This window comes from Sparus aurata, chromosome 7 (assembly GCF_900880675.1).
Source record: "Sparus aurata chromosome 7, fSpaAur1.1, whole genome shotgun sequence".
NCBI lineage: Eukaryota > Metazoa > Chordata > Actinopteri > Spariformes > Sparidae > Sparus > Sparus aurata.
The window spans coordinates 9847317-9873108 of NC_044193.1; the positions used below are offsets into that span (position 1 = coordinate 9847317).

A 25792-nucleotide genomic window follows, 5' to 3' on the forward strand; every position below is an offset into this window, starting at 1 on the left:
GCCTGATGTGCAACCGCCACAGACCTAAACGGCAAAAACGGCGTAAAGACAAAACTCCGTAGCTCGGTCCTGGGGCAGGAACAGCCAAACCCCCGAGGACTGTTCAGTATCCTCAGTGAGTAAAGTTTGGGAGCACATGCATCATCACCGGACAGTAACATGCAAACGGCGCCTGCGTTAATGCAAAAAACAACAAAGACGGAAGTCAGATACAGCCTCAATTCACAGCAAAATCCCCCCCCCCCCCCCCCCCCCCCCCCCCCCATCCCCTCCTTCAATGGCAGTAACTCTAATCCAGATTCCTCAAAGGACCGTGTTCAAGCGACGCTGAGAAGAGAGTTGAAAGACACCCTTACCGGCACTACCGCAAATTCCGTAATCCTGTTCTCCACAACAGGCTAACCCATTCACCAAAGAGGCACTTAGGGTTAATGTGACAATGCCTTAACAACGTCCCTCGACCGCTCTCCCATCAGCACCAGAAACTGCAGTCCTCCTCGCACTGTTTCCACTGCAGCACTACTTGTTCTCCCACACACACTAACACACACACTAACACACACTCTCGCTCGCTCGCTCACTCATTCTCTCGGCGACTACCCCCACCTCTGTTTCTCTCGATCCCCTCCTCCACCTCCTCCTCCTCCCTCCCTCCCTCCCTCTCTCCACTCTTCCCTATCTCTGTCACTGAAAGGATCCCCCTCCCCTCCTCTTTCCCCCCCTCTCTCTCCCATCCCCTTCCCCTTCCCCTTTCGCTTTCTCTCCATCTTCCATCTCTCTCTCTCCTCCCCGTCCACTTCCAGCTCTCACTACTCAGCCCCGTCTGATTTGCGATGGCGCTCGCAAGGCGCTGTATGCAGCAATATGTGCCCCCTACATACACCCACTCCCGACCCAAAGTCCATCGCATGAGGGGAGAATCCAAAAAGCATCTGTGTGCTTTACTGTCCGACCCGCCATCCACACCCATCGTTTTTTAAAAACAGCGCCGCCGCTCGGGGTCTCCGTAAGGGGCTCGTGTTACTGAGCCTACAAGGCAGCAACTGCATGAAAAAAAGAGTGGATGTAAATAAGTAAACGAGGGGGGGGAGAAATGACAGATGACTGTAGATGAGACCTCTAGATAACAGGACGAATACAGGCAGAAGCCTTTCATTTGATGTTTGCTTACGGCAGCAGTTGTCTGCTGCTGAGTCTCTCTCTCTCGCTCGCTCCTGCCCATCTCAGTCCATTTATCTGAATTATGTCTTTGGACTTGCACCACTCCCGCTGCCATCAAGCAAAGATTCTAATCCTATGACAACGGCACAAAGACGAGCAGGGTACGGCGTATGAAATATGTGAGCGCTCTTGGCGTGCTGACCAAGAATTAGCTTCCTGAATCTGCTTAATATTAGCAACCGAAGCTTCGTGATGAGGCGCTTGAGTTAGAACAAATTTGACAAGAAAAGGTTAAGCAGATAATAAGAAATTAGGGTGTAACTACTTGCGTCATCAGCTAGGTTCACCCCTCAGCTCACAATGGTTTTTTTTTCCTTTACAGTAGGGCACAAATCAGCGTCTGTAATGACAAGATGTGACGCACTCTTTCGCTTAACACCAACGCTGAATCAGACAGTTCGGAGCCCCTTCGGGTATTTTCTGTGTGTCACCGAGAATTACCATCGCCCCCCTAAGTGAATCACCCTCCTTTATTGGCCAGCGATGGGCACTCGAACAAGGAAATCAATAAGGTCTCAATCAGTGAAAATGGAAGGGGAGAAGAAGAGGTGTTTTTTTTTTTTAGGGGGGGGGGAAGGATTTCAAAGAGAAATGTAATTTGTTTGCGGTGAAACCATTTCTCTGCATTGGTTTCAGGCAGGAATGTGTGATTGCTGGTTTTTGATTAGAAGTGATCATGTAATTATAGGGGAGGTGAAGCTGCCCGAATAATACTCGCTTTAAAGAAAAAATGACACAGCTATAAGTGGCGGCTGCTCAATAGGGGGTGCTGTGGTGCCGCCCAACCACTCAGCACATAAAGCAGAATCACAAAGATCCCAGTAAGAAATAAAATATATATATACGATAAATATTTTCAAGACCCGCCAATTCACTGTATCACTGTCACATTTTGGCCTCATTCTCTTCTATCTTTAAGTTAGCAAACACAGACATGCTACGTGTGTTACATTCTCAAAATAAAAGCACATTAACCACTTGGCTGGGTTTAGGTGAAGACCGTAGTTTAATTAAAATAGCAACATCCTGAAAGTGGATTTTCTGCCTCTTTGAATTGTGTCTGTCCGTTGTTCCCGTCATTGTCGCCTCTCGCTGGTATTGCACCTGCATACTAGCCGAGTCAAACCGTCACCCACACACACGCCGACCTCTAGTGCATCGGCCGGTCTTTTACATGCATTAAATACTAGCAGAATAAAGTAGAATATTAGAGCATTAAGTAGAGTGCTCCACGTTGTCTGAAGTTAGTGGTATTTGACTCGTTGTAAGATGTACATGTGAACTTCGCTCCTCTTCAATACAAGAGATACACAGCACTGCCCACAGGTGGCAGCGGAGAGACAGATGAAGACAATACACTCTTTATTTTTCTCAGTTTACCAGGGAAGTCCTCCCTAACTGCTACACTGATGCCAACGCTTTATTTTGTATACTCTTCTTTCTTCTTCAAACATCGGGATCAGACCCATTTAGGAGTGAGACAGGTATAACTGCTTGACACATTCTGTTTCCAAAACCTGCTCCAATATTCAACTAATACAGGTGAAATGGTGAAACTTAAAGGGCCCCCCCTCAAAATAAATGTCTCCTGTCACCCCTGACCGCTTTGTACATTATCATTATATGTTAGATTCAGATATGACGGTTATGGAACTTGTTGACAGTATGAAGGAAATACAGAATATTGCCGATAAGACTGCCGGGATACATCAAACCTGGAAGTCGGCTACTCCGCCTCCATATTGTTCCATGCAGAGTAAAAGTAAAATGTCAGCCTACCACTGTAATTTGGACTAAATAAAGCTCAACAGTTTATATTCCCTCCTCATCACCAATTTGCTGTGACATTTAGGCCCCGCTATTTCATCTCTCTATAAAAGCAAATAACCTCTGTCTGTCTGTGTGTGTGTGTGTGTGTGTGTGTGTGTGTGTGTGTATTCCTCAAATATCTCTGCGGATCAGGATCAGACTGACCTGAGAGTTTCAACATGGCTGCTGCGTGGTTCAAGGGTGTGCTATTTCGCATTTGTTTGGACTGCAATGATACCGTTAATAAATTATTTCATAAATGCTTTACAAATTCCACGAGCATTGTCCACCGGAGCCACTACAGTCACATGCGCACCAGAGCCAATCACTGCACACCGTGGCCACGCGCGCACCAGAGCCAATCACTGCAGAGCCCACCGCGACCCCCCACCTTAAGAAACAAGCAGATTTATACCTGCAGCGGCACGAGCTGGACCGGGATTTTGCCGGCGGTTCGGTCCCGTTCTGTTCTGTGCATCTAAACTGACTGTTGTGGATTAATGAGATTAAACGAGTCCGGACCGAGTCTGTTCGGGTCTGAGGAGATCCGGAGACACGCGGACAACAAAGTGGAATCGGAATCTGTGGATGTTCGTGTGTAGCTAGCCGCTAGCTAGCTGCTAGCCGCTAGCTACACAGCCCACCTCCTGAAGCGACGGACCGGAAGCATCGGCACGTCCAAAACCGGACCTAGGGTAAATAATGTCCGCCACGCTTTTTCGCGAACATTGCCGTCACGTTTGCTTTGTGTCTGGTGAAGGAAGAAACGGTAAAAACGGGCTTTTGTCACGAAAGTGTCCAAGCAGCAAGTTTGGTTGTTGAGGAACAGGAAGTTGTGGGAGGGACCTAGGCGGATGATTGACATGCAACGACGGTCGGTGTGTGTGAGCGTTGAGAGATTTGTGACATTTAGCGTGTTTGGAGTGTGTAGTTAGTGTGTTGTGTAGTGTTTGGTGTAGTGTGTTTAGTGAGTAGTGGAGTCGTTTTTTTGTTTAATGAGTCAGAATAATGAGGAGAAGCTGAATGTGGAGCAGGCAGTGCAGCTCTTCATTCAGCTGGAAGGAGCACAAGCAGACCTGAGCATTGCCTGCATTTAAATGTAAATAGTTACATATAACTTTGTAATTTTTTTAAATGTATGCACACATTTAGATAAACAACAATTTATATTTGCATTATAACTAAAAAAAAAAAAATGGTTTGTTAAACATATTTGTGGTTTTCACAGTAAAAAAATCTAACTTTTTCTACTCGGATTTCATGTTTTTTTTGTGATTTTAGGTCCATTGTGTTAATACAGTATGTCAAAATAAAAAAAATAACTGTACAGTCACACATGTGAGGTTGTGCTGAAAATAATGACACCAAGTAAATAGCTTTTTAAAATCAAAAATAGTCAAAAACAGCCAATTATACCCTGGAATATCGGATTTCACGACAAACCTAAATATCCCTGACGTCCCACCTTCAAACACAGCCTCATTTGGCCATCCATGAAAAAGCTCCTTAACCTCCCACTTTTTTTATAGGAATACACTTTTCTTACAGGCACTGCACTAGTCTACTAAAAGCCAGTCACGCCTGTATTCCTTTTTCTGCTCTCTCCTTCACACTGTAGGAGATATCTTACAGCCCAGTGCCCTGAAACCCCGGCAGGTCTGATTCAGTGTCTGAGTGGGAACAGGATATTGATCCAAATAAGATTCATAGCATGCTGGGTAAACCCGTGGTTGAGCAGCACTGGCGCCTGTCCCGTGTGACATGACACACCGAAGCATAATGATTTGTAGCAAACCGGAGGACAAGTATGAATGGTCTCCTCGTAGTTTTATACTGCGCTACAGACGCCAAATACTCTAATAATGTAGAAATCGGCAGCAGCATTTCATTGAGTAAAAAGAAAAAGGCTCCGTCAGACCTCACTTTGAACTAAACAGGCCAAGTCCCCAGAGAGACTCAGTGCAACTTTGAATACATATTTAATAAGGCAGGCGTGTTGTAGAGACTGACTGCATGGAGCCTACAGCCGTGTGTGTTGAAGCTGTATACTCACTGACTATGGGAAGTTATTAAAATGCACCGCCCTGCCCAGCCTCTTCTCTAAAAAAATCACATGTGACGCCATGTGTTTTTCTCTGTGTAATGATTTTAGGTCGCACGGCTGCGTTTTCACAACTGTATTTCAGAGGCAGGGGAGATATTCCGCCGAAGAGGAGAAAAACAGGGAGGCAGGGTGGCGGCTTCCGTTCGTTGGTGTTGACACAAGAAAGAAAAAAAAAACGCAGCATATGCTTAAAAATGATACAGAAGACATGCACAAACATACACAGCATCTTACTGTAGCGTTTCATTTCTTATCAAGTGGGATCCCAAGACAACACGAGGCACTGAAGCACTGTTGTCTCTCCCCCTGCCATCTCCTAATCTGTTTTAGTGAGCGCTGCCTTCATGCATGTGCGGTAAACGCCACGGCTGGCAGTCAGGAATTAGATCCGGTGCTATATCTGTGCCTGGGATTGTTGTGCTGCAGATGCGAGGAGGTGCTACAATCCAGTACTTTGCGTTTCATCGTGTTGGCCCATTTTAGATCTGGCGGAGTGAGAGAGGGAAAGCCTTTTCCATAATGTGTTTTTTTTCACACTGTTGTTCTGAACCTGTAAATGTGTCTTCTGGCAACTGAAGACTGAAGGGGTACTGTTGGTGAACATGTACAAATCAATAACTCCCAACTGATCGCATTCGTTGTTATAAAAACACTGTGGGCATGCATGAAACAGTGTCTTTTTTTCAACTGGGAAGGCCTCGTGTGTAGAGCTGGAACAAGCATCGGCTTATTAAACGAAACACTATCAATCATTTCTGTAATTTTTCAAGTTAAAATGGGAAACATTTGTTGGTTCCGGCTCCCAAAAATGTGTCTTTTTAGCGTAAAAAACGGATTGTTTCTGAGGTTTGGGCTGAAACAGTTGGATTGCGTTGCCTAAGGGCTCTGGGAAAAATTTGCAGTTAATTGAAAAACATAACTGGCAGATTAATTTGGTTATCACTCGTACTTGTCAGCGAATGTTTTTGTTCTTCATGTTGGTTTTGTATCGTTATGTTATGAAAAGGCATTTCACATTGTTTTCTAAACAAAGTAGATTGTCATTTCCAGGTTTTCTAACCACTACTATTTCATTAATTTTCAACACAAATGGCTTCAGTTTAAAAGTGCCTTCTGTCATATCGGAGGCTGCCAAATCCAGCCTGTTCTGCTGCAGTCCTTGGTCTTGGAATGATCAGCAGGCCGAGCTTAAACTTGGAGGTAGACACCGCCAGCTGCAGCTTGCTTCACACATGCCTAAATATTTGCCGCCTCGTCCACGCACTTATGAAATGTAGTTTATTGTACTTATTGCTGCTATTGTGATGTTGTCTTGTCGATATTTGACATATTTCAATATATAGCGTTGTTTTATTCAAACTCAGATTTAATCCATCACATGATTTTATGTCAGCGTCCATTTGTTGGTTTGTTGGTTTGTCACGAAACTTGAATGGCAGATTGGTCTTGGCCCGATATAGACCACATTAAGTTTTGGTGCAGATCCCTTTTCCCACTTTCTTTGTTTCATTGTTTAACTACTATTTTCAACAGCGTCATTGCTTTCTGAGGTAATAACACATGGATCTTGATGAAATCAGATCTATTTAGGTGGCTGGCATCTAGGAGTGAGATTAATTTGATGCGCACCAAGAACAGATCTGGATCTAGCAGATGTAGATATGTTTTATTGGATATTGGATCATGTTTGATTGAATTCAAAGGGGCCTCCCATGCTAGTTTCATATTTTGCAATAACACAATGTTTAACACTGATGTGATCGGTATTTTTGTTATCAATGTAGCCCATGACAACCTGTAAGTGAAAAGGGTTGCTTATGTTGATGACCCCAGCGAGAGTTGTCATCTGACTCTGCGGTCTTTCAGCTTGTTGTTTTGGGTTTCAGCTGACAGAAAAAAAGGTTTCAACGAGCTGGAGAACACGGTGGAGCATTTAGCAGCTATACAGCCAATTATTTCTCTTCAGGAGATGGTGGAGACCAACAACCGAGTAACAGAAGATGGAATGCTTTCATTTGGTGGCCATAAAAAATGACGATGCTGCTCCATCTGTCGCTGGATGTTAAAACAGACAACTGTTTGTTTACAATTCCAGCGGATCATCTTAAAAGGAGAGGATTTGTCAGTGTTTTGCTTTTAACTGTGGGCAAAGAAAAAATGAGTCATTAAAGGTTTATAAATGTCTAATGAGTAAATCTTTCTATATCATTTCTTGTTTTTGTTACCTAATGTTTCATCATAATTGGATAGATAGACTGTTTATTCATCTGTGACTCTAAACCAGAGACGGGGATGAATTTATGAGCCTTTCTCCAGTCGCTCTGCAAAAATATATCTCTGTCTTAAAAAAGTCTATCAGTATGCATGTATTAGAAGCTATAGCCTCTCGTGGTGCTTCATATTCAAACGGCTAATTGTGCACCATCAGTCCCCGCGGGTATGGAATCTCATTCAGTGAACGTCGTGCTGATCAATGTTAATAACGATGAGGCCGACAAGGGGCAGCGAGGGCTGAATAATGGCAGATGGCTGTGGCAACAGAGCCGGTCTGAAAGCGGTGGCCGGGTAACCGTCGGTCCAGGCGTGGCTATTGTCCGCTGAGGTTTATTAGCTTTCTGCAGCCCCCGAGGCACTGGAGCTTCCATCAGTCATGGAAATGACTCTGATTAATCAGCTGAGTGCTGGAGTGTGCAGGGTATGATGGAGACTGGGCGCACAAAGAGCCGGTCCTACAGTAAATCATGCTTGTTCACAGTGGGCTGCACCTTCGTCCTCACCACGCCTTTCCCGCTCGCTACACACTGCAGTGGGCTCCCTCCTCCCTGGCACACACAAAAGCTTTTTTTTTTTCTAAGAGCAGATGGAAGAGTGGGGAACACCCAACAAACAACGATTCCCGCTGACATCTAGCGGAGTCCAAAACATGCGATTACGCAAAGGCTCGGTCGGATCTTCTTACATACACTTTGGTGCTGATTTAATTTCTTTTAGATTTAGTCCAGAGATACTCCTCTGACATAATTTGCGCTGAAGTTTGAACAACTCCATTCTTCAGGAAGAATTCCCATCCACCGAGCAAATGAATGCTAATCAACAAGAATTTTACTTTCAGGGTCAATTAGTGCTTCACCCCACAGCTCATCAGAGTGTTATACTGCTGGACGGTTTTTCGGAAAGCATCCAGCCATGGACGCTCCGCCATCTGGGCCGTGCGTTTTTAGTGGACAGTAAGGGAGCGGAGGCAAGCTGGATCTCTCAAATGACGAGGGATGGGTGATATTTCTGAAAGGGGAGCTGTAGAGGATGGAAGCATCTAACAATGTGCAGTCATCTGTCTCCGCTTAAAGAGGACAGTCACGGCAATGACACTGGAACCGCTCTGATGGAGTGGAGTGGAGTCCGTCTCTCGTCTCCCCCCCTCACCCGCTTTCTCCCTCTCTCTATCTCACAATCTTTAAGTTCCCAGTATTGGCTCAGAGCCACGATTCATGCACGGAATTTCTTTTCTGGCGGGATACTTACAGCCAAATCTCGAATCTCGAAGAGTGGCCGGAGGTAATCACAGTGAGAATGTTGTCAGACCCTGAAAGAGAGAGAGAGATAGACAATGTGAACTCAGAGAGGCACAGAAAACGTGAGTACTGTAGTTCTTGGAGTCCAAGAACACCTGGTATGATAAGCATTCCTAAATATAAAACAACGAAGTATGGATATAAAAGCAAATTTTGCACGCAAATCATTTTCGAGCCAACAGAAGATCATTGATAACCACCTCACATAAACAAGCTGATATATGCCCGAAGTCAGCCCCGGTTTGATCCACAAAGCAGCGGGACGAATTAATTATCACTGACAGCTATCCGTTGCACACTACCGCTCACCAGTTATTGAATTAAATCCACGCCATTATCCAAGTATCACTGTAATGACTCTCTCTGGCTGTGAATCAATGTGTTATTCCCCCCCCAAAAAAAACAAAAAAAAACCCAGCTTTTCCAAACCATCACACAAAGTTCACACCTGAGTTTAAAGAACTTTGACTTCACAACATGTGCTTTTGTGATTTTTGACTGGGCTTTTTAAGATTAACTCCTCAGCCATGTATACATTTTATGGACAAACACAACAGGCAGGTGTTGACCAATGACTCACACCGCACTAATGGCTGCGTTAGGCAAATAGGAGAATCTAATCCGAGCAACACGTATCCTGAACTTTATGGTTTGAATAATTTCAGGAGAACAAAATCACTTTTGGGAAATAAAGATTTGCCTTCAGTCCTAGATTCAATAATTAACCGACTAAGATCTGACTCAGAGCATTGATTATTCATCTACTAATTTGAGAAGGAACAAGTCAGACAACTCAGTTCTATAATCTATTTTTTTAAAACAGTCATGTCAAAGGAAAAGTTCAACATTTGGGGAAATATGCTTGTTACTCTCTTGTAATGAGTTCGATATAAGATGTATAAATTGTTATGTAAAAATGCTAATTTACATCCATGGTCCCTTTGCAGGCAACAAAAAGTAATATAAATAGTAGTAGTACTACGAGCAATGTTCTCATAGTCTCTGCAACCTAGATATTCAAATCTACTGTGGATATGGCCACAGGAACAGATGTCTGATGAAGCAAGCCAAGGCTAACTGTTTGTGTAAACCTCATAAGGAGGCGTTCGATCTATCTATGTTTACAGACTAAGTGTCTCTGACCTATAGCTAGAGGGGAAAGATTCTGCATCACCCCCCTTGTTATGTTACTAAACAGATAACCCGTGTATGGAAGCACTGCCTCCTGAAGCTGCAAGATATCATTTGGACATTGGGGAAGACTCGGGAGGATTATCATGGCAACACTCTGTGCACACAAACGTGATGTGATGTTGCCCCTACATGGCCATGATCTATAAACTATCTCAACGTAAATTTATCTGTATCTCTGAGTCCCCTTCATCTCTCCTGAACGGTCAAGCGAGCCGAAATTTCACAACAAATGTCGTCTTGTTCGTTTGAATTGTGCAAAAATAAAAGTTTTATTAGAGGGAGTGTTGCTCTGTGTAACGCAATGTCGACAAAATTGCTACAGGGAAAAAAGAGTGCTGCAAAAACCAGAAATAACCACGGCACCAAAAACAAGCGAAAGTATTACATTTAGCAGATGTTTGTGTCCAAAGCAGTAATTTATACACTGATAGCGGTGGCTGCCAAGCAGGGTGCCGACGAGCATATCACGAGCAGTTTGGGGTTCAGTGTCTTGCCCAGGGACATTTCCACGTGTAGAACAGGGGAATTGAACCAGCGACCTTCAGATAACAAGATGCTGGCTCAACCCCTGAGCGCACAGCCACCTTATTAAAACATGGAGTGGAATACTTAAAAGCCGCTGTCACCTCTACACAATTGGAAAGTAAAACAGTGACGGGGTTCAATACAGCTCGTCCGGCGTAATCTGAGTCGAATCCATTACTGCCGCTCCTGAACTAAAAGCATGCACGGTCCATCCGGCGTGGGTGAATGCGCTCTACCACACATGGAGGGTGTAAATAAAGTCTTTTCAAATCAATTCGGGATCTTTGGGCTTCCAGAGACTTGAGTTACAACGGACAAGCTTGATGGGGCCATTCTCACTTTCCATTGGTGTAGGTGTATGACTGTGTTTGAATTTTTGGGTGAACTTATCCTTTAAGGTACAACAATCAGATAGATCAGAGAGAATGAAAGCATTTGTATGATCAGTCGAACTCAGTGTGTGTTCTTCTGAAGACCTTTGAGGACCAATTTACTTCTCCTATTTTTGCAAAACAATCAATTTCATGACTCACTGGACTTAATTGCTTTATTGTAATTGTATCATGAAAGACATCCACAGGGAGAGATAACCAACTTCAATTTATGCACCTCAGTGGAGGAAAGCAGTTCACACAATTTAAATCTGCCATCACCAGAAACACCTTTTTCTTCTGTGACTTGTATGTATCATATACGGAGCTCACTTTTCTGGAAATACTCAAAGCAGTTCACTTTTCTCATTCCAAATGCCATTACAGTAAGTAACACCCTTGGGATCAATCCATCATTTGCTCCTGCTGATGCCATAAAATCTATGATGACATAGAAAACTACAGAGAGAAATGGTTTTCTATGCCGCACGCCGGTGACCTTTGAATTCTCGCACACGTGACTGAGATCTTTTCTCAAGATGGCTGATGACAAATATTACTGACTGGAGAATAATTTCATGCCTCGCGGAAGAGCGTAGACTCTTTGGGGGTTCGCGCACTGTGAAATACCTGCAGTCCTCATAGAAACGCTATGAAACTGTCAAAGTGAGTTGTTTGCAGCGTGCTGAGGGGCCGCAGTGACAGAGGGGGGAGAAAAGCAGTGCTCCAACACTGCCTCGCACTGCAGCACTCCAACAATACAAGTGGCATTTCCATTGATTCGAAAAGAAAGGTCAACGACAAGGACGGAATTCAAAATTCAAACACTCGTTCAAACCCTGATTCGAATCTCAAACTTTAAATGCTCTCTCCTATTACATGCTTACATAATTACACAATCTCACAGCAGGAGGCAGACGAGGTCAGATCTCTCTCAGAAAAGGGGTAAAAAAAAAGAAATCTTGAAGGATCATAAACTGGACAGCTGATAGAGGTGACGCGCCCTGATTCTCAGATACAATCACGTTAAAGGGAATTGGCTCTTGCTGAACATAATTGGATCTTTCCAACACCTATTTGTGCCCCTGAAGGGAGCAAATTATGCAGAGGAAAAAAAAAACAAGAGGGAATCTAATGAAGACTCGCCCTTTGGCTTTCATTTCAGGTCCATGCCAGTAAAGCATTCTGGCAGTGGAGTCATATCAGAATGAGCATTGAGAAACCAGATCATTAAATGTCAGGATGTAGGTGTCACCAGACGTGAGGGAATTATACGACTCAGGACTATAGTAGGACCAACGGGTCTAAGTAGTCAAATCTTGCTTCAACACACCTCTGAAAACACTGCACCAATACATCAGCACATAAACCTGAACCCTGAAGGATTGTTGATATACCTGGCTTTGGCTATACACTGAAAAAAAAGTCTTGTTATGATTTGATACTATCAATATTTTTGCAAGATTCTGAAAAAAAACAGAATTACTGCCGTATGTTTGTTTGCCTCCGCTCAAGTTCCTGTTCTTGAGCCATTGTTGATGAAGGTTCTCAGTCATCCAGGTCATGGTAATGAGCTATTCTGCTGAACGATGGCCAGAATACTTTTAGCAAAATATTACAATGACACAGTGCATTTAAGTTCTGACGTTTTATTATCTGACGTCGTAATCATTGCATTAATTCACAGTCATGATAATGTATTTTGTCACCTCTGACCTTTGGACACAAAAGGGCCAGTAGATTTAAAGAAACTGAAGAAATGCCCTCGATGTGTTCTTGAAAAAAGCTGTTCACGAGTATGGGACGCCTTGAGGGCATACTGACCTTGACCTTTGATCTAATACGTTTGTCCTTGTGTCCAAGTGAACATTTGTGCCAAATTCAAAAAAATTCCCATGAGGCCTTCTTGACACATCGCATTGACAAGAACAGCATGGACGTACTACCCAAAAACGCATTTAATCTCTATGAAAATACTATTTCTGCCAAAATTAAAACCATTTTATTATTTCCCATGGAAGATTCTGATTTTCTTTTTCTGTGATCTTCTTCCTGGTTTGAGGAGGGCTGGACTTAACTGCAAAAGGCAATGTCACATTCTTCTGTGCACCAATCAGGATTCAGGAACATTTAAAGCCCTGTTTGATGACGGGTGGTGGGTAGCTTATCAAATGTAAAAGAAAAAAACTAAAGAAAAATAAAGCATAAAGATGTGTTTTTTAATACCGATTGCTGCTAATGTAGCCACACTATACGGTACACGTGCTGTATATGTAGGGCCCTATGATTTCCGCCATCACGGAATCGCGGACGGAATAGCGGAATTGGCCGATTAAAACAGAATCTATTGTTAAACGCGGAGTATCGCGGAATTTGACATAATTTCACTGAAATTTTGTTTTCGTGTGGAAGAGGAACGTATGCCTGAGGAAAACTGCACGGTGGGAAGCAAATCTGGGTGGCACAACAAGTCCCCACCCCCCACCCCCCCCGTCAAAACAATGTAAGCATGGCGAAGCGGCTGCCCACGGCTCCGTCTGCGTCGGCGAAAAAACTGAGAGACTCGACATTAACCCCTCAGTACAGAGCCGAGCAGTTCCCGAACGGTTTGTATGTGTCAGGCGAACTGTTGTTTTGCAAAGAACCAGACCTGAGAAATCATAATTAAAGTTGTAATGCGGGAGAGTTAGCCACCTGTCCGATTCATATTATCGGCATATCACCAGACCAGAGTGACCGTTAACTGCTGCTAACAGTAGCTGCTGTTAGCTAGATAGCCCCGTTAGCCACAGCCCTCTTAGCTGACTCTGCCTGGGCTGGGAGCTCAGAGGACAGGGGGAGGGTTGGTGTTTTCACTGCTAGCTGGTTAGTATGTTATTGACATAACGTCACGATTATAGTTTCTCATTTTGTTGGTCATCTTTGCTAATTTTTTTAATATTCACAACTTAAATTTTCAGAACAATTTTGGTATGCAAACATTTACTGGATCTGCCTGAGAGCTGACCATGTTTTTATTCAATGAAACCCAAATGAAAATATACTACTGTATGAAGACATGATGAAATGAGATGTTTTTGATGCACTTTAGTGTACTCTACAGTACAGTATTGAGGAAATGTGTTTGTCACCTCAATACATTTAAGGTAATTTCTATTTAATTTGTGTACATCTTGTCATTTACATCAGAGAAACACTGTTTTGTAGTAAAATAACAGTAAAAGGAAAAAAAAAAAATTGGATTTCCAAAATTTAAATGGAAAAAACGGAATTGCCAAAAATTAAACCGGAAAAAACGGAATTTGGGAAAAATAAAACGGAAATTGGGAAAAAATAAAATGGATTTCATAGGGCCCTATATATGTAATGTTACAAAAAAAAACTAAGCCCGCATTACACTTAAGTCCACTTAAGTTCCCACCTGAAAAGCCACCAAATATACATCAATGATGATTCTTGCCCGAAACCTCCGTTTGTATTAACATCTTCATGAAAAAAGGAAAAGTAATCCCCCAAACTGTCATCACACCATTGTTACCGACGTCTTTGCCACATCTGTCGTTGTCTTCCTCATTTTGTCAACACCACTCAGTTCAAGCTGTTGATCCTCCTCTGAGTAATTTTAAGTGAAAATTGTTCCTGCAGCAGTGTTTTAGCCATCTGTGCTGGCTGTTGTTTTAACTCACTCTGTCCGGCTTGTCTCATTGATTTTTGAAGTCCACGATGAGAGACGTGAAATTAAATTTTCATATTCTAAACTGCTAAAAAAAAAAAAAAAAAAAAAATCTCATCCTCGTTTATGTTTGCTTCTTATTCCCCAATTGATCTCTGCTAGATGAAAGGAGCCAATGTAGCCCTCCTGGAAAAGGAAAAAACTGGAAAAAGTCACTCAGCAGCAAACTACAGAGCCCCTTCCATTCTTTAACAAGATTACTGTGCAGCCTCTAAGACAGCACTTGAATCGCTGAGCCCCCAAGGATCCCATGTTTTCTTTTTTCCCTCTCTCTCAGCCTCTCATTCTGTCTGTGTCTGTCTCCAAGTCACGTGGCTCTCCATGACTGTTGCTCCCACTCAAACAGGGGAGGAGGTGGTGGTGGTGGTGGGTGGTGGTGGTAGGGAGGGGATTCATGTGGGGCAAAGGGAGCCTACAGGAGACTTTGGGGGTCTCTCAGCTGCCCTGAGATCTCTGGAGCGTAGCGTATGAACACTGGGAGATGTGCATGTGTGAGCGCGAGCTTTCCAAGCAGGAGGGATCTGGCCCAAATTTAATCTCTCTATTGTGAAGATGGAGGGTTGGAGGGAGGAAAAAAAAAGGGCCGTGCCTGCTGAAATCCCACTGGCAGTGCTGCAATGCAGGGGTTTAACATAGAGCTGGGAGGCAGGCGAACGCATTAAAGAACTGCCCCCCTGATGACACGCAATATGCATATTTTTTACACAAACACAAGTACACACAGATGGGGGAATGCATGCGTGCACACCCACAAAAGCCTATTTGGTTTGAGATGCCTACATAAAGAGTGTGTTTGACAGGCGGGGTGGGGGATTTTGTGACGCCTACACAGAGTTTCGTGAGGCAGCTCGTCTTTGAGCGAGGTCACGTGGAGCATCTCAGTGGCCAGGTAGGTCAGGGATCTGCAGCACCGTGAAGAACTGTCAGCCCACCTTAGATTCCACATGAAAAGCGTTAACAGAAAGGTAAGGGCAGAAATATTATTAGTGTGGAGTAATATGAAAAAAATCTGCATATTTATAAAGTCTTAAAGGATAAGTTCACCTAAAAATGTAAATTCACTCGTTATCTACCAACTGAAATGGAAAGTCGGGTTAAGTTTCGTTGTCCACAACCCGTTTCCGGTTCATCCATACAGCCCCAGAATAATCCAAGTCTCTGGAAGCCCAAAATCTTCAATGTAGCTGCTAAGCTAAAAAGTGTTAGCACACACCCTGACAACCAAACGTCAAGGGTGTAAATATTGTCATTTCACAACAATTTGGGATCTCGGGACTTCCACAGACTTAGATTAGCTGTGTGGAGCCGTTATATGTTTGTCTTCTGCTGTTTTTATTAAAAACACGTCTACTTCAGTTGTTTAGGAGAATGCTGCAAAGCTGTGGAGCTCCAGAAAAATGTTTTGTGGAATACAAAACTTCCCCTGACTGTCAATCAGCATGAGGGGGGGGCAGATAATGACTGGATTTTAATTTTTGAGCGAACTTATCCCGTAAGTATTTCTCTATATGTTTAAAAAAAAAGTCACATTTACTCAGTTCATCCACCTCATCAGGACTGTGTGGGTGTAATTCGATCAGATTTGATTGGCAGTGGCCAAACAACCCCTTCAACTGTCATTATATCTTTATTCAAATGTTGCTGAATCCTGTTTGTCAATCGGTGGTAACAAGGACTGTTTTCATACCAATACCAGTAACTCCAATACTGACGAAAATGCTGGAATCGGTACGGCCGATTTAATTCCATGCACCAATCTGATACCATAAAATGTTTTTTTTAATCAGAAATGAGGCCCTTCTTCTGTCCAGTATCCTCCCATACACCTATATGAAACAGATTTTTTTAGTGCACATCTCTAGAGGCAACGGACTCCACTCAAAACCACAAGAAAGACAGAAACATGTGAAATAACCAAATCTGCCGTCGAGAATATTGTGTTTATGTACAACCCCATTATTCACAGTGATAATCCGATTGTGAAAATTGTTTCTTTTAGGGCCTATAAAGGTTAATCAAATGATGTCTGAGTTGAACGTTTTCATCAGTGAGCACATTGCACCATTTGTCTGAATATAAACAAAGAGGTGGAGGCTGTCGTGAGCTTTACTGTTAGCCCATACAGTCTCTCGGGGTGTGAGAGGTGAAGAGCGTGATGGGTGGTTGCTTACATGACAGATTGCTGACTGTGGGAGTCTTTTACAGTCAGCAGAAAACAAGCAATTGATGACACTTTGCCTTCTTCACGCTCTGATACAGCCAGTCCAGAGACAAGAGAGAGACACCGTGTTGTCCATCAAAAATATAACCAACTTTCTTTTGATTGACTCAAACTCAAAGTCGACATTGAGTATGGATTTAGGCGGTATTCGAATGTGCAAATAAACAACCTACCCCGTTAAGGTGCAAGATTTGTTTAAAGATCTCCTTAAAAGAATCACTGGGGCAAAGTCTCAGCTCTCCCCTGGCCCATGCTGTCAATATTTGGGCTTTTCCACTGGCATTTTTGGCCACGCAGAGTTTTCCATTCCAGCTTTGAATGCACCGAGTTGAGCCAAGCCTCTGAGGTGGGACTGAGGCCGCTGTGCTGCCGAGCGGACTGCGACCTATGGTCAACACGTGACATGCAGTGCTTTTGCAGTTGAGCATCTCTGTTTCTGCTTTCAGATATCTGCTTTATCTCTCCCCATGCTTGTTTATAGCTGTTACAGGAGTCGTATTATTAATGCTGATGAAATCATTTACTGGTCTTGTTGCTTCATAATTAAAGCTTTACTATAACTCAATAAAGGAGGACTTCTTTTGGGATGACCTTGTAGGACATATAATTTGTTTATTCCTGAATTTTTTTAGCGACAACTCTTCTGTCATCGATGAATGACACGCTCTCAGGCGGGTAGCCCTGTTGTCATGGAAATGTGAATCCCCCGATGCTTTAAGCTGACATGCCGAGCCAAACCAAGCCAAGCTGTGCCAGCACGTGTACGGAAAAGCCCCACAACTTGTCCCTCAACAAATGCGAAGTGATTGAAAATGGCTTCGACAACAGTTCTGCACCCGGCTGTTGGTTTGGTTACATTCTGTAATGCCAACTCGTACTGACACAAAAGGGCTTTTCACATTGCATATCTTCTAGCCCAGTGCTATCCTTTACTCTAGGATAACTTAAATACAGATACTTGCACTTAGGTCAACTAAACACTCGGCTAAAAGGTGCCAGTGTGAACCAGGGCTGAATTAAACACTGGACTGTGAGAGAAGTCAGGCCTCATTTTGGACTGTAGACATCAGTGGCGTGGGCCAAAGGACTTTGGAGCCATGGGCTAGTACAAGCACAGTGTGAATGGTAGAGCCCCTGGGCTTATGTTAACCCTGGGTTAACAATGTATGTGTAAAAGGGGCTAAGTTATTTCAGGGACTGCACTTAGCTCAGGGCTATCCTCAGCTTTGGGCCATCCAGCAGCCTGGCAGGAGAGATGCTCCCTGGTGCATTGGGATTTTTAAACTGAACCAAGCACGACTCACTGTGTGCAAATGTGATGTTCTCACACAAACACAGATATTAAAATGTGAGTCTAAAAGGTAAAACAGAGGGCTCATACAGGCTAGTATAGGAGTTCAGCTGTGAATCATTTTAAACGGCATTAATCGGCTTCATTTGGTTATTTATTTACACATTGTTTTTGAATCTTTAAAGCAAAAGCGAAACAGAAATACATGCTTGCCGCCTGTCCTCTTATTCTAACAAATCCATATGGTAACCCCACTTTATATGATGACAAGTCAGACAAGGCACAATTTGATTTGTGCTTCATACCAGGTGGATTCTTTGTGATTTTTTGTTGAATGCTGAAAAAATATGTTCACATGAAACATGACTGAAACTAATGAGTCCATATAGGAACATATAAACTGTAGATTTTCTTTTATTGCAGCTATTAAGCTGTTTAGCAGAATTGAATTGTGTATGATAAGCTTACTGCTCACCAAATTAGCTACCATGTTAGCTTTCTGGAGCTAACAAGTTGCTAATGCAACCTTGCGATGTCAGTGTCTTCATGTGTAGGTTTAGTAGATGAGTTATCGGATTAAATTTACAGAACAATCAAAACAAAAAACATTTACATTCATCACTAGGTGAGGACAAATACTTATTAGATAATAGCAAATAACAACCGAGTTACAGCAGCTTACATGAAATTATACAAAAATAAATGTATTTAAAGTGGCATGGTATGGTCAAATAGGCTAAATCTGTTTAAGTAGATGATATCATTTATCTATATTATCAGGGTCCCCCCCACGGGGGGATAAAAAGTGGCAACATCCCGCAACCCTGAAGGAAAAGCGGAAAAGAAAACGAACGAACGAAATCAGGGTTCGTACACTTTTTTCAAGGTCAAATTCAAGCACTTTTCAAGCACTTTTAAGGGTCATTTTTAAGATTTTCCAGCACCTTATTGCTGTGGTGAAATACGTATCTTCGGGAATATATATACTTGTGATTTTTTTTCTTCACTTTTTATCACAGTTATGTACATTGTATCATGCTGTAAACATCTAAAATTATATTCTATAATAGCAAAAACTTCAGAAATTAATTATCCAGTCTGATCCCAATTTTGTGAAAGACACAGAGTTATAATGTCAAGCACTTTCAAGCACTTAAACTAAAATCCAAGCACTTTTCAGACCTTGAAAACGCAACATTGAAATTCAAGCACTTTCAAGGATTTCAAGCACCCGTATGAACCCTGTATTATCCATCTGGTATATTTATAAGACTTAATTCCAGTAACAGGTGCTGTTAAAACACCTTGACGTCGACCGAGGCCCAGTGGTTGCATCCCTCTCTCTACAATGTGTGGGCAGTTTTAGATGTTACAAGGCAACGGTTACTGGGAGTTTTCTGAGTCTTGTATCTGTGTTGTTATCTACAATAGATGTGTGGAAGATGTCAGATAATATGTGAACTTTGTGAAAATATAATCTTTCATCAGAGGGCCAAATATTTTAGCTGGACAGCTTCTGTGGATTCAGTTTCCTTGTGAGTACACTAACTTATTTTCTGGTGTATGGAATCAAATCAAATTCATTTCTAATCACTCTCAAAGACTTTGCTTCAATACCGTCTTCACAGTTGCATAATTGCTCTCGGTGAAAGCCTCATAGGCCAACTGCTGTCTTCAACCTTGCGTGTTGAGCTTGCCGCATAGCTGTGCACCTACACACATGAGGAGGAACGACAGAAGGCTGTGGTCCGACACCTTTAAGCAGAGATTTGAGCTCTCATAATCTGGAGACTTTTCGAGCAGAGATCTCATTCAATTTAGAAGCACCGGTTAGAAAACAACTATGTTAGGCCACAAATCCATTTCGGTTAAATTTAAAATGGCTACGTCAAATCAATTCCAATGTCCTGCCTGGCAGCATTTAAAAAGTAATTGCTCCATCCGGCCGCGTGACACAGCACAAACATCAGCAAGAGAGATTGAGCTTTTTGCGCTATTTTTTTTCTCCCCAGTGTTTACAGCTTTTAGGAAAACGATGATCTTACTTCACTTGTTCGAAAGCAAGTGCTATTTTTCACAGGGCTACTGTCCATAAATCCTGGTGGAGAGCGCCGACTTCCCCTCCGGCTACCTGCTTCACTGGGAGACAAGACCTGTGTTTATGTGCAGAAATAAGGCTATTCATCATCCAGTCCGGGAGAAATGGTCAACGGCAGGGGACGAAAACGGCACACGATTCCAGATTAATTGCTTCCCTCCTCGCCTGCTGGGGTGAATGAAACATAACACTACAAACCAGACCGGACAGACGGAGAGATTAAATATTATAAAGCAAATAATTAAATGTATCAATTTGCTATCTGCTTTTGAGCATTAACGCTGCATTAATCTAAAGGACGCCACGACAGATCCGATTGCATGATGCATTGTTTGAGTTAAAAGCTGATTGCCTTAATGGAAATTAATTGTTTGACCAAGGACAATCTGTGCAAAGGCAAAATGGAAAATAGGGGGAGAAACAACCTCGAGAAAAAAAAAGCCTCCAGTCCCTCAATGTCTCGGAATTACATGCTTCCTGAGAGCAGTGTGGTGCTGGAAAAACAAAAACTCCCTAGGGGACCAACAAACTCTTATAAATGTCACATAGGTTTTAGTGATGTGCTCTGCAAGCAGCTGTTTCTTTTGGACAGCTTGGCCTCTCTCAACATAATAAACCACATTACCTCCCAAGGTCTATCTATAGCCGAAGGGACAACCTATTCGTTCATGACTGCCACATTTCTGTTGCAAACCAACGATTCGTCTTAATGTTAGGATTGCATTTCTGTGATTTGGAGGTGTGAAACGGCTTCGATCGAGGAGTGCAGACTCGTTATGAAACTACAGAAGTGATCAACTTTTTTTTACGAAGGAGGCTGGACTGCTCTTGTTAATGCGGTCAAAGGTATTGTAGGACAAACGATAGACAAAGCCGCAAGTGGAGAGCAGAGTGGCTGCTCATGGGGATCATTCACCTTCACATCGTCAGTCTATTACAGGGCAGGCCCAAATCTTGGAAACCACGGCGCCATTAGTCAAACACAGATTGAGTGTGACAGCTAACCTCTCATGATGATCTCCTTGCGCCAGAAAAAAAAAGCCTGACTCTCGTTTGCTGCATCACTGTGCTGTGCTCAAACTCAAATGAAATAACAGACAGACAGACAGACAGACAGTAATTCTGATGTTTTCAAAACACCATACGTACAGAATTTTTACATATTTTGGTGTCTAAATAAATGTGTACAAAATGTTCTTGAATTGGTTCAGCAGATTGCCTCAGACAGCAGCTGCTTTATCCTTTGGGGCAACTATGCTCATGAATGTAAATCCACTAAGTGCTTGTTTTTGCTGCTGACAGGTTTATTTTCTTGTCATTTCAGCTCACAGAACAAAGGAGTTGTTGGTCTACCGTTGCTTTGAGTGGTAAGTTTGACTAACCATTCCAGACTAACCCTTTAAACACCCAAATTAACCATTTACCAACAAACAATGTTTAAAATCTGTCAAATATGACTGAAAATTGAACAAAAAGTGTCTTCAGTGACTGAAAACTTCAATCAATAAGGAACTGCCCTCTGTTACCAGCCCAGGAAGTCATAGTATTAGCAGCTAACGTCTCTGCAAACCACACGAAAGGTCTGAGGTTACTTTTGTAAAGGATGCGGCGTATCACTTTCACATTACATGTTTATTAGCAAACTTTCACATCAGCAGGTTGAAGGGAAGAAGGTGGCGTTACAACAAGCTACAAGGCTGCCAAACAGCTGATCACAGTCTGAGTCTGAGAGGACATTTCAGACCAAAACAGGTATTTTAAACCAAACCATGATGTTCTCCTAACCTTTACCAAGTGTTATTTTCTGCCTACACTTAAGCAGTGTATAAGCACGGCATTATGATGAGATGGAAATGAAAACTGAACTTAAACATACATAGATTTGCAACATAAAGAAACGTTACTTTTGAACTCATCTGCTCATCGGTTTTGCAGAAACGTGCTTCTTCGCTAACATTCATTCTGGCAATGGCGCTGGCGCTACACTATTCATACAGCTAAGCCACAACCTGCTTTCAACTGCGATGACCTCTCATTTAAAGTCGTTCATGTAAAGTGCACGGCAATTCATCTGCAGCTCCTTCGTGAGTGAAAAATTGCTGCCATTTGAACAGTTCAATACATTCTTGCCCCCTTCCGATGATTTGTTCAATTGTGTAGAAAAGAGGGGTCTCGCTTAATTTTTTTTAATTAATGACATTACCTTTACGCACATCTCTCGTGTATTCAAAACAACCGCTGAAAGATCTGACCTGAGAACATTGCGATATTTAACTGAGATCATCTGTAAAGTAGACGGAGAGTCGTTTTCAATTAAGCGCTCATTACAAACTAAATTAGGCACTGACCTTTGGAACATACCAGCACAGGGAAAAGGAGAGAAAGGTATAGACATGTACTTTAACACATCAATCTCTGATTAAAACAGAAATCCTCAACGACACATTTCAAGGGTCTTTCATATTAGATTCTACGGAATAATGCCTCCAAACAACAAGCAAAACATCCACATATCATTTTCATTTTTGAACGTGCACACTCGTGTTTTGATTGCATTGTTGTCTAGTGGCTCGCAATTAAATCTGAAGCAGTATTCTCAGCTGAAAGACAAAAAATATCTGAAGTGATCAGCTTCACAGTATATTCACTAATAGCTATTAACATCTATACATTAACGCATTCATTTATGAATGAACTCACATTTCCGTACGTTCTCTGCAACCGCATAAGAACGTTTGACTTTAGAGAAGAACAGAAAGACAAGGAGACGTACATTAGGGATGTTCCTGCAGCCAGACAGTAGAGTATTATCACCTGCCCTCACGTAGCCTCGTAATCTGAGAGCGGCATCAACAATCAATGAAAGGAGGGAAAGAGAAGACAAGACCAATCGATGCCTGTTAGAAACTCTGAGGTAATTCGACACTTCGAGCCTGAATCTGATGACAACTCCAAAGATAAAACTTTACTTTCATAACAGCCAAAGATTTAAAAACTTCCATCTCCTTTTTGTGTACGACAAGGTGCAACATTTGGTGTAGCTTGAGCAGTCATCAGAGCTCGACAATTAAAGATCATTATTGAAAGGGTCGACTGAATCATTACCAACACAAATATATATATAGACGGCTGACCTCCTAACCAGTCAGCACATATGTGAGCCTGCCATATATGAGTCATAGAAGCACAGGTATTCGTTTACAGGTAAGAACATAATCAGTTATATAATTGCCAGGTCTCACCAGATGGAAGTGATCATAACATTCTGCCAACTGGCACTCATGAAAGGAGAACATTTTGTTCCCAAGGCAACAGTGAAACACGAGTTTAGAGCTGTAGCAGTTTAGTGAGCCTGTTTTTAGGTACAATGGTGCTTCAAGCTGCAAGCTAACATGCTCCCAATGACAATGCTAACATGTTGGTGTTAAGTAGATGTAATGTTGAGCATGTTCAACATTTCCTGATAGGAATGCACTCCAGTCGCCAGGATTAAAATGTTGGCAGTCAACATTTCCGCAAACCTCGATACGTTCACATTTGCAGATGATATAGGCTTCCTGTTGTAATGTCATATCACGTTCACATTATATTTGCTTTCCTGTCCAGAGGCGGAGTTAAGCGACAAGGCTGCCAAACCAGTGACTGCAGTTCAAAACTGTGTTTACAACATTTGTAAGTCCAACACCACCAGATGTTTTTAAGGAGACCTGTGGTGTTTTTGCTGATCAGAGCGGGTTTATTTAAGACAGAACTTGATCTTTTTCAAAGCCTGACCAAGTGGTTTTTGTGCCTTAACCTAACCAGATCATAAGCAAAAGCATAAGCATAAAATCCAAAACTGAACCTGAGCAAGTAAAGTTGAAACATAAAGAAAGGTTTCCACAAATCCCTGGTTTGTAGGAACATACATTGCCAACAATTTCTGTGGCAAGTGGGTTTTTTTTGCAGTAATTTGTTCAGAAACGTTAGCTCTTAAAATTCGTCCTGACACCCTATCCACAAATGTCATGAAAATCAATCCACAAGTTATGAGGATGTTTTTAAAAAAGCCAAAAATCTCAACCTCCTATTGGCTCAAGAGGGAAATTTAACGGATCAGTGAAGCTGCTAAGCTTCATCCTCTGAACATCTGGTCATGGAAATCCATCCAGTGATTGTTGAGATACTTCAACAGGGACCAAATTGGTGGACAGATCGTCAGACAGACCAGCATTGCCATCAACAAAGGTTACCACCAGCTGTAATCACAAAACATGTTACACCCTCTGCACACTGTGGCAAAAAGTAACTGGAGCAGTTGGCCAGCAGTCAGTGTTGGCAATCAGTGTCAGCTGGCTGGAACATGGAGACAGTTTGGGGGCTAGAAAATGTTTTCACAACTTTACTTTTTGGCCAAAACACACACTAGATTATCCAAAAGGGCCTCATTGCATAACATGGGTCTGTTTTATGAGACAATCAAATTATCTCAGCACAATGTTGCACTGGTACAATGGTAAGCAATGGTGGGATTTATGGAAAGGTAGAGGGAGCAGCCGGACCGGGGCCCACACTCACCAAGGGAACCTAAAGCCCACGCACCGCCGCTGGCAGAAAATATATTGAGAAAATCAGTTTCAATAATATTCAATGGGCTTTGTAGCTGCTGTTCTTCTTGTTCCCATCTATTCTGCTGGTATTGTGGAGTTCCTACAGTGTTGTCTGTCTGGTGATGTTTGCTTTTATATTTTGGTGGACTTGACAGTCTTCTAAATGAATTTGTCATTTTTTTAATGCTAATTAATTTAGTTTGACATAGATTAGTCCATTTTATGTTGCAGAGTATATTTGACAAAGATCTGTGTCCCATTTATTAGTGCTTTCAGTTAAGATCTGTATGATACTAGAAACAACACCCCAATCACCAGAATAAATGTTAAATGTTAAAACTTTATATTTCTTTATGTTGCATCTTCATGTTTTTTTAGGTTTAACTTCCGTTTTTATCTTGTGACAAAGCTGTGCTCATGATTTGGTTAGGTTTAGACACGAAAACACTTGATTAGGGTTGTAAAAGATCACATCTTGGCTTAAAATACCTGTTTTGATTGCCACATTTTACTGTATTTTCAGCTGATTATAAGTTATTGTACTGTACCTCCTTCTGTGTGTTATTATGTTACGTCCTGACAATGATATTGTAGGGATTCTATGGTGACATACAGGGCTTAAAATGATAAACTGAACTAGGGTTTTTGTTTTCTCAATCCAGTAGACATACTAGATACAACTTCTATACTGCGCATGTGAAAAATATCACTGATTGTATTATACTATGGCCAAAAAAGGGGACTCAAAATCAAAGCTCCACCCCATAAAGTAGTTGCTCCATGTATTTGTCTTGCTGAAGAAAAGTAGCTAAGATTTGTTTATGACTATGTGATGCAGTGAGATGCATCGAATCCACTTGCAATGCCACTCAGTCCCCTTCGAACAAGTTTTATCTTGTCTTTCCCCATCCCATTTATTACTGCTAAACAATCCCATGTTTATACGTAGCTGTGGGTTTACTGCAATGCATTTAATTCAGATTTCGCCATAAAAGTGACCATAATTCCTGCCTTCTTACTGAATCCTAACAGATGCAAGCTAATGCCCCAACAATTAAAACCCA

General features: G+C 42.2%; 1 protein-coding gene across 3 annotated transcripts in view; it reads right to left on the minus strand.

Annotated features, from left to right (window-relative positions):
* Positions 1-25792, minus strand: part of LOC115585597 (synaptotagmin-2-like) — a 74344-nt gene that overhangs the window by 32141 nt on the left and 16411 nt on the right. For 2 of the 3 annotated variants that reach the window (XM_030424076.1, XM_030424078.1), the window contains exon 3: positions 8657-8717. The gene's annotated coding sequence lies outside the window, so the exon portion shown is untranslated. Of the gene's footprint in view, positions 1-356; positions 611-8656; positions 8718-25792 lie in introns of those variants that run through there. The other variant, XM_030424077.1, reaches the window with a different exon arrangement.